This window comes from Notolepis coatsorum (assembly GCF_963971535.1).
Source record: "Notolepis coatsorum genome assembly, chromosome: 7".
Classification (NCBI taxonomy): domain Eukaryota; kingdom Metazoa; phylum Chordata; class Actinopteri; order Aulopiformes; family Paralepididae; genus Notolepis; species Notolepis coatsorum.
The window spans coordinates 22,099,493-22,112,609 of record NC_140171.1 but is presented as its reverse complement, the minus strand read 5'-3'; positions in this window follow the sequence as shown (position 1 = coordinate 22,112,609).

Sequence of the window (13,117 nt, the reverse complement as noted above, 5' to 3'; positions counted from 1 at the left end):
TAGTAGACAAACAGGATAATCATTTAGCCAATAGGGAGGTGTAGTAGTGGTTACGTCATTGCCGTTTTTCGTGTTCCACCCTCTGTCCAACGCAATGCATTTCCCCATTGCCCATTTCTATATCACCTCGTTTAAAACAAATAAAACATTGGCATGGTGTACCTTTCTGTGCTTATTCATCCACAATCTATAGCTCAACATGAAAATATTCGCAATTAATCATAAAAAAAACGCGAAATTTTATTTCAACCAAATATACCAATAGCCAATTAAGTCACTGATGAAGGATTCAATGCTCTCACCTTGTTTCTGGTTTCTCTAATGAAATTTGTGTCTTTCCATCGTCCTGTTGCTTTGGGGATTGCATATCTCCCTGAATTTTCTTTTCAGGGAATCCGGATCCTCTCTGTACTCCGCCGGAGAAATTGCTCTGTTGTCACCGGGCGTGCGCACTTCAGCTGCATACACAAATGAACGTTCCCGCTCTATGGCTTCAGGTCCAGCAATGTTGAGGAGTATATAAGCATTTGTCCTTGAAGGTTTTTCTGAGTGAGCTGCGGCAATAAAAATGGCATATTTTTTAGGTTTTTTGCTCTTTTTCTCGTTATACTATCCACTGAACTGTTTTATGTGTACAACCTCAATCTTTCGAAAATAGTACCAGCATCTTTAATATTGCAGGTTGGAAATAACAAGGTAAAGTGTTTTTGATACAAATATGCTGCATATCATAGTATAAATTCACATTCAAGTATACTAATGCACCAATATTTGACTCGGATGTTTAGGTACATGTGTAAATGTCAATTTCATAGAGATTTTGTCTTCCCAACAAATTAGATTTTTTTGTAATTTCCATACATATACATTTATGGCCCCTGACTAAATTCGGCAGGATATCTTGCGGATAACTTTTAATCCAATGTCCATGATGGTATTGTCTATGGAAAAATGCATTCAGAATGTAGTTCCCAGATGTGGGAACGAAAATCATTTTCTAGCCACTTTTCAGGCTTCACCTTATGGCCTATTAGAGGCCCAACCTGAGATCCAGGGACGTGCACAGGACTTTAGAAAGGCAGGTGCCCGATATGACAAAAGGGCCTGCATTATTAAAAGCAATGCGAGCGCGCGTAGCGCGCTAGCCCGATTTTTGGGGTTAATACAAGTCTATGGTACATTCAGTTTCACCGATAGATGTCACCAAAACTACATAGTGTCCCTTTAATAACACAAAATGCGCTCCAGACCAACAGCTGCAAGAGAGAGAGAGAGAGAGAGAGAGAGAGAGAGAGAGAGAGAGAGAGAGAGACCGCATTAACTACCTTGTTTAGTTGAAACGTGGTCCAGGTCAGGAGGGCTTGATGAAGTATTATGTCGACTGTCTCACAGACTGTTGTCTTGATGTATATCCACTGTCCTCCAGACTGCATCCAGCCAAATAGCTTATTGTTAGCACTGTAGCTTTGTTGTTGTCAAACTTGTCACCACACAGTCCTGACATTCACGAAGTCAAAAACGAATAGTGTGCTGCGTGTTTTCCAGGCAGCAGCAGACAGGGAGGGGCTGGGGAGGGGTGATCTGCAACGTGTTTTTGGAAGGACCTATTATTTACAAGAGGGGTGGCATTTCTCTTTCTTTACCTAATATTTAGATTCTATCGTGACATCTTTCATTTGGAAGGGCAGGGCAGTATATCTATATGTGCAACAGTAAAAAAAAAAAAAAAAAAAAAAAAGAGGGTGGCATAAAAAGGGCACTTTCTAATGAAAAATGAAAAAGGCAGGTGCCCGGGCACCCCTTCACCCCTATGTATGCACGTGCCTGCTGAGATCAGTGCATCTGACGGAGTCGCGCTCCTCAGCATCCTAATATTTACCTTTTGTTTCGTCTTTCTGCTCGTTGTATCGCATCTCACCATCTCTCCTACACTCCTTCAATCTTTCTAAAGACTCCACCTCCCCACTCTTAGGATTAATGCTCTCAGTGATGCAGGCAGACAGAAACTGTGTATAGCTTCTCTCTCTCCATCTCACTCTCTTTCTCTCCCTTTCTCTCTCCCCCCCTCTCTCTCTTAATTAAGGCTCTCAGTGATGCAGGCCGATAGGAACTGTGTACAGCTTCTCTCTCCCCTATAGCAGGTCTAGCTGCTTTAGCCATATGAGAGCTGTCATCTCTAACCTGTATACAGGCCTCTTCCACTGTCTGTCGTTCTACTTTATTAGACGCGCAACCCGGCCGGTCATGGCTCCTTAGGTCCAATAAGACCTCTATTAGGACAAACACGAGCCACAGTAGCCAAGAACAGAACAGAGCTGCAGCACTTTGGTGTATATGTAGTAAAAAAGCACTGTAGTAAATTCATGGAAATATGGCAATATGGGTGTTTATTACCTTAAACAGATCAGAGGGGATCTCTTTATTGCTTTGTAGATAAAAGATGTAATTATTTCAGGAATATATATTTTAAATAAAGGTGATTTAAATAAGTAAATTGGGCATTTATATAGTGCTTTTATCTAAAGTGTTTTAAAAAAAAATTGTTCCTCACTATTACGTTACCATTGACTGAAGGAATGCTCGTTGTCTGGTCAATGTAACGACAATGTAATGAGGAGACGGTAGCCAAAGTAACCAACAAAAGATATTTAATTAATATTTACCATGGTTTTTGTGATCAAAGGGTAACATAAAATAATGACAAACAAAACACAAAGCTGTACAAACAGGATCAGCATCAGACACAGGGGAAGACAGAACAGTTATACATGAGGGAATGACAAGACGAGACACACCTGGGTTGATTACAAATGGGTACACCTGGGAGGGAAACGATAAGGACTACAATACCAGGACAGGGAACTACAGCTAGACATAACACATCACACTGGGAACGCCTGATCAGGGCATAAACACGTAACACTTACATTCATTCATACATTCACACACCAACTTAACTTAGGGGTTAAGTGATTACCAGATGACCGCTCTACCTCCTAAACTAATGTTGCCCCAAAAATAAAGTACATTTATATTATTAGTTATAATTTATTTTATATTAAATGTATACGTTTATGGGGCGTCCTGGTGGCTCACCTTGATAGGATGCGTACCATTTAACCCACATCCTGGGTTTGATGCCCTAAAAATATAAAGATATATACGTGTATATTTAGTTAACAAAGGTCTATAGGTCTATAGTTTAGTAACTTATAACAACATTCAAAAGAAAAACGAAAATTTTCAAATCAATTGCAATTTTAAAACAGAAATTGCTGTTAATAATAATAATAATTGCTAACAATAGAACATTAATTTCTCAGTAGGTTGGATAGGACAAGCTTCTCATGCCAAATGTTTTTAATTACCAGTAGTGTAGTCAATGGTTTTGTGTTAGATAACCCTTTTGCCTGCGTGTTGCGGAGTCGATTAAACTTTTTGGTTTGCTTTCTGGTTCGCTCTGAACTGGCCACAGGACTCGGTGAGTAAGGGAATAACTTTGCATCGACTACACTTCTGCCAAGTACATACAACTTAATGTCCAAAAATCAGAACTTTGACATTTATATTTCAAAGAAAACTCAATTCCTGGACTGATTAAAATGAAAGTAAATTGAACCCAACCGTGAATCTGAGGAATCTTCTTCTTCGGAGAGAAATTAGTTTCAACATTATATAACGTAGTGGCCTTTTCGTGGTGCTCCAGGGTGAAAAACGAGACTATTTCCTCATTGAACTTGACGTAGTAAAATATAGCCATTATTCTATGCTGAACATTGCATTTTTCCAAAAAAAAAGAAAAAAAGTTTCCTTTTCCTCACCCCCCACTGGGCCAGAGCCTCTTGACAGCGACGCGCATGGAAGGGACGTCCTCAGGCCTGTCCACAGGCCTCTCGCTGCAGCAGGAGGTCATCAAGGCCTCCATGCTCTCTCTCGGGACGCTGGGTCTGTGTGGGACCGCGCAGAGGGCCGCCTGCCCTCACCCGTCTTCACTATCTCTGTGATGGATGGTTGCGTGAGTGTGGGTGTAGGTGTGGGAGACAGAGATAGGAGGAGGAGGGTGGATCATGAGTGGTTATTTGTTCAGTACAGTGTGTCTGAAAGGGGTGGAAAGGAACTAAGGACGACACGTTTTGAGGTAGTGTACTTGTACTTGAGTATTACCATTTTAGGCAATTTCTTTTGGTTTTACAACAATTTACAATTTAGGGCTGACCTCAACTAAAGGTATTCTCAGTCGACTAGTAGGACACATTAGGAACGTCAATGCAGTAACAAGTGAAATACAATAACATAGCCATGTGGACTGATACGCAAGGGTTGATTGTACTGTAGAATTCAGTACTACATAACAAATCTCAAGTCATTTTATATGTTCTATATTGTATTAGCTTCCGCTCAGCGTCAACTGCACATATCTCACTTAGTGCATATGCACTGAATAAAAACTCACAAATGCACCTTTACATACCAACATCCGTGTGGCCCCACACTCGCCTCCTTCTTCACTTTCACCACAAGAGAGTGCCTGTATACCAATCACTTGACAAGGGTATTTAGCTGAAGAAAGTTGAGTTAAGTGTTCACATTGTTTCTTGCTTTTTTCTTTCTCTCATACTTTTTAAAAGAAAAAAGCTAAGCTATAATGTTTACCTCGGGGGGTCGCGCTAGCAACGTTACCCTTCACCAGCGATTCTCCATTTCCTCCTCTGCGGTGCGTCTTGGGGCGGGGTTGACGCCACTGTCGTGGGCGGCATCCGCGCCCGGTAGGCGTCCGGTGGATAGCTTGCCTCTCCAAGGAGCTGGTGCACCAGCGCCGTCTCCTGTGAGATGGCCTGGTTCCTGCTCTGGTTACTTTGCCGCCAGAGAGTCGTCCGCCGTTGGGCGGCCGGCTCCTCTTGTGGCAGAGGATTTGAGAGGCTTAGTTGAGGCTTGCAGACGCAAACGGCCTGGTTTCGGGGAGTTGCTGGAGCCGGATGAGGATGCGTCTGCTTCTCCGTGGCCGATGGAAACTGAGGATTACATGGTAGAGGCAGATGGGTTCTTGTTCGACGCCCCGGTGGAAACATGTCCGCCTCCCGTTCAGGATAAACTGGCAGGGGGTGATATGTCTCTTTGGGGTCCCTCGTATGCTGATGTTGGGTTAGAACCTCCGACTCAGCGACGGGATGCCCTGCTATCAGCCACATCGGAATGTGGCTTTATAGAGCTATACCGCAGTACAAGTGTTTCAGTTTTCAAAAAGGGGTTATCCCAGGCCTACGGGTCGACGAAAACAACTTCGGACCAGGCCCGGCGAACCGGGATGCACACAGGGATGCCAGAGGAGCTCTATAAAGGTGCTGTTTTCAGTTGACCCCTTTGGCGCCTATCTCTTCCGCAGTGCTCCAGGCTCGGGTCAAGTGCCTGCTGCCTGGATTGAGGGATCGGCCTCTTCTGGAGGTCGTCTCCCCGGTGCGCTGCCTGCTCCCGCTGTAGTGTAGCCTCTTGAGTGCTTCGAGTTACAGCCATGCTGACTGCCTGAGTATGCCAGGGTCAGTGTGCCAGGTGGCGTGCTAGTGGGGGGAAGGGCCTGCTCTTGGATGGGCCCTGTCCGAATACGCTGGCGATGTGGGGGGCGGTGTCACTAGTCTTGATGCTTTGGCGTCATTGGCCTCTCCGGGCCCCCTTTTTCCGGGGGGATCCAGTCCCTTCTGGGTCTGGGTCTTCCTTCGCGCTCCGCTGCTACGGCCTTGCCACAGGGTTGAGTTTGCTCTTAACCCCGAGATTTTGGGGGCGGTAACGAGGTTTGTTCCTTCCGTTCGTTCCCTGCTGGCATGCGGGTTGTGCGTGTGCGTAGTCGTGGGGTCATGCCACGGTCTGCTCACCCTGTGCGTTGAGTTGCTCGAGTTCCTCTTCGCACGGTCGGATCCGTCTCCCTCCCGTCCTCCAATAGGGAGGGTATCCCTCCATTAGGGAGGGTCGGGGGGCTCGGTCCTCCCCGGTTCTGATGGTTGTAGGGGGCCTCAGTGGGGTACATTTGTCGAGCTTCAGCTCCTGCTCAGCTCCCGTTGTGCAGTTGACGCTGAGCGGAAGCTAATACGATATAGAACGATAGGTTATGAATATAACCGTAGTTCTATGAGTATTAGTGACGCTCAGCGTCTGGGCGCCACTGCGGCCTTTGATCTTGCCTTGTGGTGAAAGATTGGGAAGGATGCAACACACCTGCTTATGTAGGTAGCGGATGAGGTGTGGCCAGACGGATGTTGGTATGTAAAGGTGCATTTGTGAGTTTTTATTCAGTGCATATGCACTAAGTGAGATATGTGCAGTTGACGCTGAGCGTCACTAATACTCATAGAACTACGGTTATATTCATAACCTATCGTTTGCTTTAGTAAGATTATTGAATTGAGTGTACTATTCTAACAGAATAGTTGTACCTTTACGTACAGTTTTTCATGATTTCTAAAACACATTTCATGAAACTGCCCTCCCTTTTCACAAAACTAAACCCAAAACACTTTTCTCAAGCTATATACACAAAACATTCTCTTTTCAAAACCAAACTAACACACCAAAACAGTTGCCCATATGCTCAAAAGCAAACTTTGACACCAAAATCCCCCAAGGCCTGCAAAAATGTAAACAGTACTAAGCATCATTACACACAACAACAAATAATTGAAAACACATGGGTCTCATTCTCCAATATTTTCCAAAGACTTCTCTTAGGGCAACCATCTTGGAACTGACTGAGACAGAATTGACGACAAGTTCACTCTGATTCCCCAACGCGTGGGGAAGATGTCTTAACACATTGGACGCCAGACCCGAGTATAGTCGGGTTAACTCGCCAACGCTTGAGCTCCAATCATGAGTATAGTCGGGTTTTAATCGTTAGTTCTTTTATTAGCGATATCCATTCATTTTCATCCATCCAACCTGATGTTATCGTTGGGAATGGGTCTGAGCTCGCAAAAGGGCAAATACCGCCGCCTATCGTCTCCCGGATGGTATTGCACATCATTGGATTGGATTGGCTGGGGATGTGCATCAAAAAAAAAGTCCGGTCCAGGTTTTCCTTCTCGTGCATGCAGTATATTATACCACATTGACCGGGGACACTCTGAGCAGTGTGGATTATGTGTTTTGGATATATAACGTTGGATCAATAAACGCAATCAATATTTGGAATGGCGATCAGGAATTGGATTAATCTTTTTGCAGGACATCAGTTGTGAGGTAAGGACTCTATGTTAACAATCTTGGGTTAATCAGATGTTTCTTTCACAGCGATCACAACGTGTCTGTGTGCGTGCCGTTGGCGCCGACCAATGCACGGATACGCGATTTTTCAGCCCGCTTCTGTATCGTGCATGAGGACACATATAATAGTGATAATCTAGCGTTTATTTGAAAAAACTATTCATAAATCAAGCCAAACTATATTCATATTCAAAACGGTATAAAACGGAAATGTACAGATGAAAAAACAATCCGTTTTGTACATGTTGACTGCAAGCAAATCATTGATAAGCGACGGGTGTATTAGACCCATATAGCCATAATTTAAGATATATTTATATGTATACCCTGGGGCACCGTCTCCTGTTCTCAGCAGCCAGCGGGTCCCCCCTGTTGCCGGTCCCCGATACCGACACGGACGGTAGGCGTCTCTACCACAATGTACAGGTGCATCCCAATAAACTAGAACATTGAGAAAATATATTGATTGCCTCCATGCACAGTAAATCTTGCAGTGTCAAATTAAGCGAGTGTTAAGTCTTTACTCTATTTAGAGTTAATTTAACTCTTACACAAGAGCAAGAGTCAATTTAACATTAATTGTAGTTGGGAACAAATAGACTCGGGAATAGTGTTAATTTGACACTGCAAGATTTTACTGTGTGCCACGCCGCATTGATTCATGCAAATCAAGTATTGAGATGCACATGTATAATATCAAATTGAAACATGTGCAATTGCAGTGCGTCAAGCATTGCATGATTGTAACCCCCACGATAATCACAATTAATCACCCCAATTCATTCCCAGATGCAACGGATTGCGAGGCGGAGCTTCCCCCCTCAGGCCGACCGTCCACCAGTGCTGCCCTGTCCACCAGTGCCACCCCCCCCCCCCCTGTTCCTCAGGGCTCCCCCTGTCCCCCAGCGGTGCCACGCGTGCACCCAGCCGTGAAGCCTCCATGGGCGAGTCGATGCTGGCCAGCCAGGAGCGGCTCACTGCCGGCCAGGAGTGGTCAGGTGGTTGTTGGTGTGGCTGGAGGGGTAGCGGGACACCACGTTTCTCCGCAATGTTGTGCAGGACGCAGCAGGCCATGATAATCCTACACACCTGGAAGGAATAAATAAGACACAATAAATGACATGCAACAATATGAATTGTATTGGGCTGAGGTGAGCACTCACACATGTTTTAACACTTTGGATGCCACGCCGTGTTTTCCTTTTTACCCCCTTGATGCCCAAACCCACTCCAATGTTAACTTAATATCGCCTAATCTATGTTTTAAATTATGGCTATGTGTCTAATCTGCCCGTCGCTTATCAAAGATTCATTTTCCAGTCAACATTGTCAAGGCAGATTGTTTTTTTATCGCTTCATTTCCGTTTGATAGCATTTTGAAAATCACTCGTTTTCGCGGAAAAAACAACCCTATGATGATAATCGTCTTTTACTGGAATATTCCAGAACGTTGTCATTTGTCGGCCTATTTATGAATCGTTTTCAAATAAACGCTAGATGATCGATAGTATATGTGTGCGCACGCACGCTCGTGCCGCGCGCTGATAATCGCTGCTCTTATTTCCTGATGGCTTTTACAGTCAAAACAGCTATATCACATATAGTGGAAACGCTTATATCTCCGTGAAAACGAGTCTGATTATCCTAAGACTGATAACATAGATTCCTTACCTGAGGTCAGATGGTATCCAAATGATTTATTCCAATTTCCGATCGCCATTTGAAAAAATCGATAATTGTATTGATCCACCGTGTCTACAGTAGAACACATATTCGCCGTGGCACCAAGGTTCCAGAATGAACTCTGGTAGACCCCGGTTACATCAGTGAGAAGTAAAATGTGGAGTCAGAAATCCGTCTTCCCATTCACCTTCATTGAGTCCAATCCAAAAGGGTGATTTACCATCTGGGAGACGATAGGGGGCGCTTTTTTCACATCTGAGCGCCGGCGGTGCCTGGATAACTAACGGTAGGCTGGCTTGATGCAATATGATTTCAGATCGCTAATAAATTTTCTTTAAAAAAAAAAACAGAGAAATCTCGTGATGGCATTCAACGGTCGGGGGGTAAACCCGAGAAATCTCGGGCGTGGCATCCAAAGTGTTAACACTCTCTAACAATCTTTCCGACATCAAATGCGTAATTTCTTATCGTACAAATATTGTCATATTTATTTTAATTATGATTAAGTAATTAATTCCAAAGAGGCCTGTAGGGTTGACATGAAGGAATCACTATGGAACACTAAATTCTGGAACACTCTAAATTCATCATTGAGGTCAACAACCTCCTTATCCATATTTAAAAAAACAATTAAAATCTAATTTAATTTCATAATGTCTAAATATGTGCTAAATAAATAAACTAAACTAGACTATGATTCCTCCCAAATAAAGCCATTAAGAACACGGAGCACACAGTCTGTCAAGTTAAGTGTGCTCCTCAGCACTCGTAAATCCTGCTCTCAGCCACGGCCGAATCCAATCTTAGGGACATTTGGGGAATCTCTCTACCCGCCCTAATATGTCTCAAATCGGCCTGAGAGCAAATTTCTTGTCGTAAATCCATTGGAGAATGAGAGTGTGAGAATGTTCTTTTTACAGTTTCATAACTACCAGGACACATTTTTAGAAACCTTCTTATCTGTTCTCCAAATATATATATTGGGCATTTATGGATTTGTGTGTTTCATAGGAATAGTATGTAAATTAAGAAAATGAAGAAAATACAGTTACAGTAAGCACTATAAAAATGCAGCGGGTGTATTCACCTGTCTTCAACCAAAATGGAAGGAGAGTGAAGTACACAGAGAATGTGCAAATATACAATACACTGGACACAAGACCAATGATGCAGACTGATGAAAATATATATATATACATATATATATATATAATATTTTCTCTCCATATACCCAAATCAGTCAATATGGAGAATCACAAGAAAACATGTTGAAGGCAGAGGTTCTGTGTAGGATTGTTAGTAACTGTCTAACGGCATATATAACTGTTTACACTAGTAACTGTCTACCTGCATATATAACTGTTTCCACTAGAGGGCGCCACTTCTTTCTCTCCCCCCATGTCTCTCAGTGAGAGAAGACCTGTAGAACTGCTGCTCTTCATGTGAATAAATAAACCACGCCAGTTAAGGCTCAAGATAGAAACCATGCCTCTTGACCAAATTATTGTCGCCCTATAGCCGAATTCTGTTAACAGGTTATGGGCCCAGATAACGCCGGGGCGAAATAATAAGGGTACTGTAGCAAGCTTAGCTGAAGTATAGGCTAGGTTAGCGCCGGGAGCACCGCGCGGCTAGACGCTAGGCCAACAAGAGCTAAAGCTAAGCCTACCACTAACGAAGAGAATGGAAAACAAGAGAAGGGGCAAATGGCCATCATTCAATGAAAAAGCAGAGAACTATGAGCTCTGGGAAGAGCGCATGCTATGCTGCATGCACAGGGCGGGGCTGAAGGAGGCGATCCTGGCAGCCCCCACGGGAGAACTGACGGCGGAAGAGCAAGCCCTGGACGACCAGCGTAACGCAAACGCGTACTGTGAGTTAGCGCCGATGCTCGACGACACCAGCCTGGGGCTGATATTCCGCGACACTAAAGACCGAGGCCGAGAAAGCCTGGCGGTATTGAGAGAGCATTACATCGGGCGAGGAAGACCCAGAGTCGTGGCCCTCTACATAGCACTAACGGGTCTGAGGAAGGGGACCACAGAGACTGTGACCGAATACGTCAACAGAGCGGAGCAGATCACGACGCCATTGAGGAGTGCCGGAGAAGCACCAAGCGATGGGCTAATGATGGCGATGATAACTCCTGGTAACACACGGTTCAACGGACATGACGTTGGGACAGTTCAAGGCTAAGTTAAGGAACTTCAAGGCCTCAGAAGACACCCACCCAGCCGCCGTGGAGGAGGGAGAGAGGGTGCTAAAGGCCCGAGCGACGCCAAGGGAGAGAACCAGGACCACGACGGAACTGGCGTGTTGGCGATGCGGAGAGAAAGGCCATCGGAGAAGCGACTGTCTGGTGTAGCTTCTGCAAATCCACGGGGCACACAGACAGAGCGTGCATGAAGAAACACGACCAGAGCGCGCGATACGCACATGGGCAAGACGACGGCCATGGACGAGACGGAGGCCACGGACAAAACGGCGGCTACAGACGAAATGGCGGCTACGGACCAGGCGGCGGCCATGGACAAGACGGCGGCCACGGACAAAATGGCGGCTATGGACAAGATGGCGGCTACGGACAAGAAGACGGCTGTGGACAGGATGACGACAGCGGACACGATGGCGGCGACGGTCGACGTGAGACGGATCGAGACGACACCCGGAGAATAACGGAACAAGAAGACTGCGCTTTCGGGACGCGGACGGCGTGCACTGCCGGACCGGCCCAGCTGCAGCGAGCCCAGAGGAGGGGACTGATCGTGGACACAGGTGCGTCGTCCCATGTCATCAACGACAGGAGTCTGTTCAAGAACTTTGACGACACTTTCCACCCGGAGAGGCACAGCATGGAGCTGGCGGACGGGAGACGCACCTACGGATTGGCGCAAGAGAGGGGAGACGCTCAGGTATGCCTCACGGACAGTAAGGGGCGCCTGCGTACGGTGACGCTAAAGAACGCTCTATACGTACCATCGTTCCCACAAGGACTATTCTCTGCAAGCGGTGCCAAGGTATTCTTCGATAAAGGTAAACATTTTCTTGTAGAACCTGACGGTACCCGGTTTGATATAAAGATGTACCAGAGAATATATTATCTGAAAACGGAGTGTAATGACAACGACAAGTGTAACGATAATAATGATATGTGTAGCGGGACGACCAGTCACGATATTCAGACATGGCACGAGATTATGGGTAATTGAAATTACTGAAACTGCAAGTAGTGTCAGAAGACATGCACATTGAAGGAGAAAAGCGTAGACCTGACAAAAATTGTGCAGTGTGCAAAACAGGGAAGTTTACTCAACCGAGATACAGAAATCCCACAGACAGAGTAAGGGTACCACTTGCATTATTAGTTGACACGGACCTAGCCGGTCCAGTAAGAAAAACGAGTCCATAGGAGGCTTTAGATATGTACAGTCTTTTACAGACGTGTGCACAGGGGCGGTGTTTGTTTACTTTCTTAAAGCAAGGTGTGACACACTCCAGGCCACGGAAAAATTCCTGGCAGACATAGCCCCTTTTGGTACAGTAAGATGTCTGAGATCCGACAACGAAACCGAGTTCACAAACAGAGAGTTCCAATCACTGTTGAGAAGGTATAAGGAGAAGGTATAAGATAAGACACGAGATGTCACGTCCATATCCCCCACACCAGAACGGGGTGGCAGAGAGGGAATGGCACACCCTTTTCGAAATGGCTAGGTGTAAGCTAGCAGATAGTAACTTACCTAAGAGCCTATGGTATTATGCGGTGTGTTATGCGTACCTGCAGGACAGGGGAAAGCCCAAGTCCAGAGGTGTAAAAGGATTTTTCGTAGGACACGACAAAGGAAGCCCCGCTTTCTTAGTTTATCATCCCGGTAACGGGAGAGTGCATAAACACATGCTAGTCAAGTTTGTCATGAAGGCAACACACACAGACAGAGGAGCCAGAGCTGGACTCCAGAGTAAGGTGTGTAGAAACGGAGACACATCAACCCAGTGTACTTAGTACAGTCGTGCAGGCAGACAGTAAGCAACCCCCAGAGGGCGATGACGAGGAGCACCCGAGGGTGACGTCAAGTGCCCCAAGCAGTGGGAGGTATCCCTCAAGGGAACACAAACCCCCCAAATATCTGACAGACTATGCCAGGAAAGGGAGTGACGAGGAGGACAGTGCACCTACCCCCGT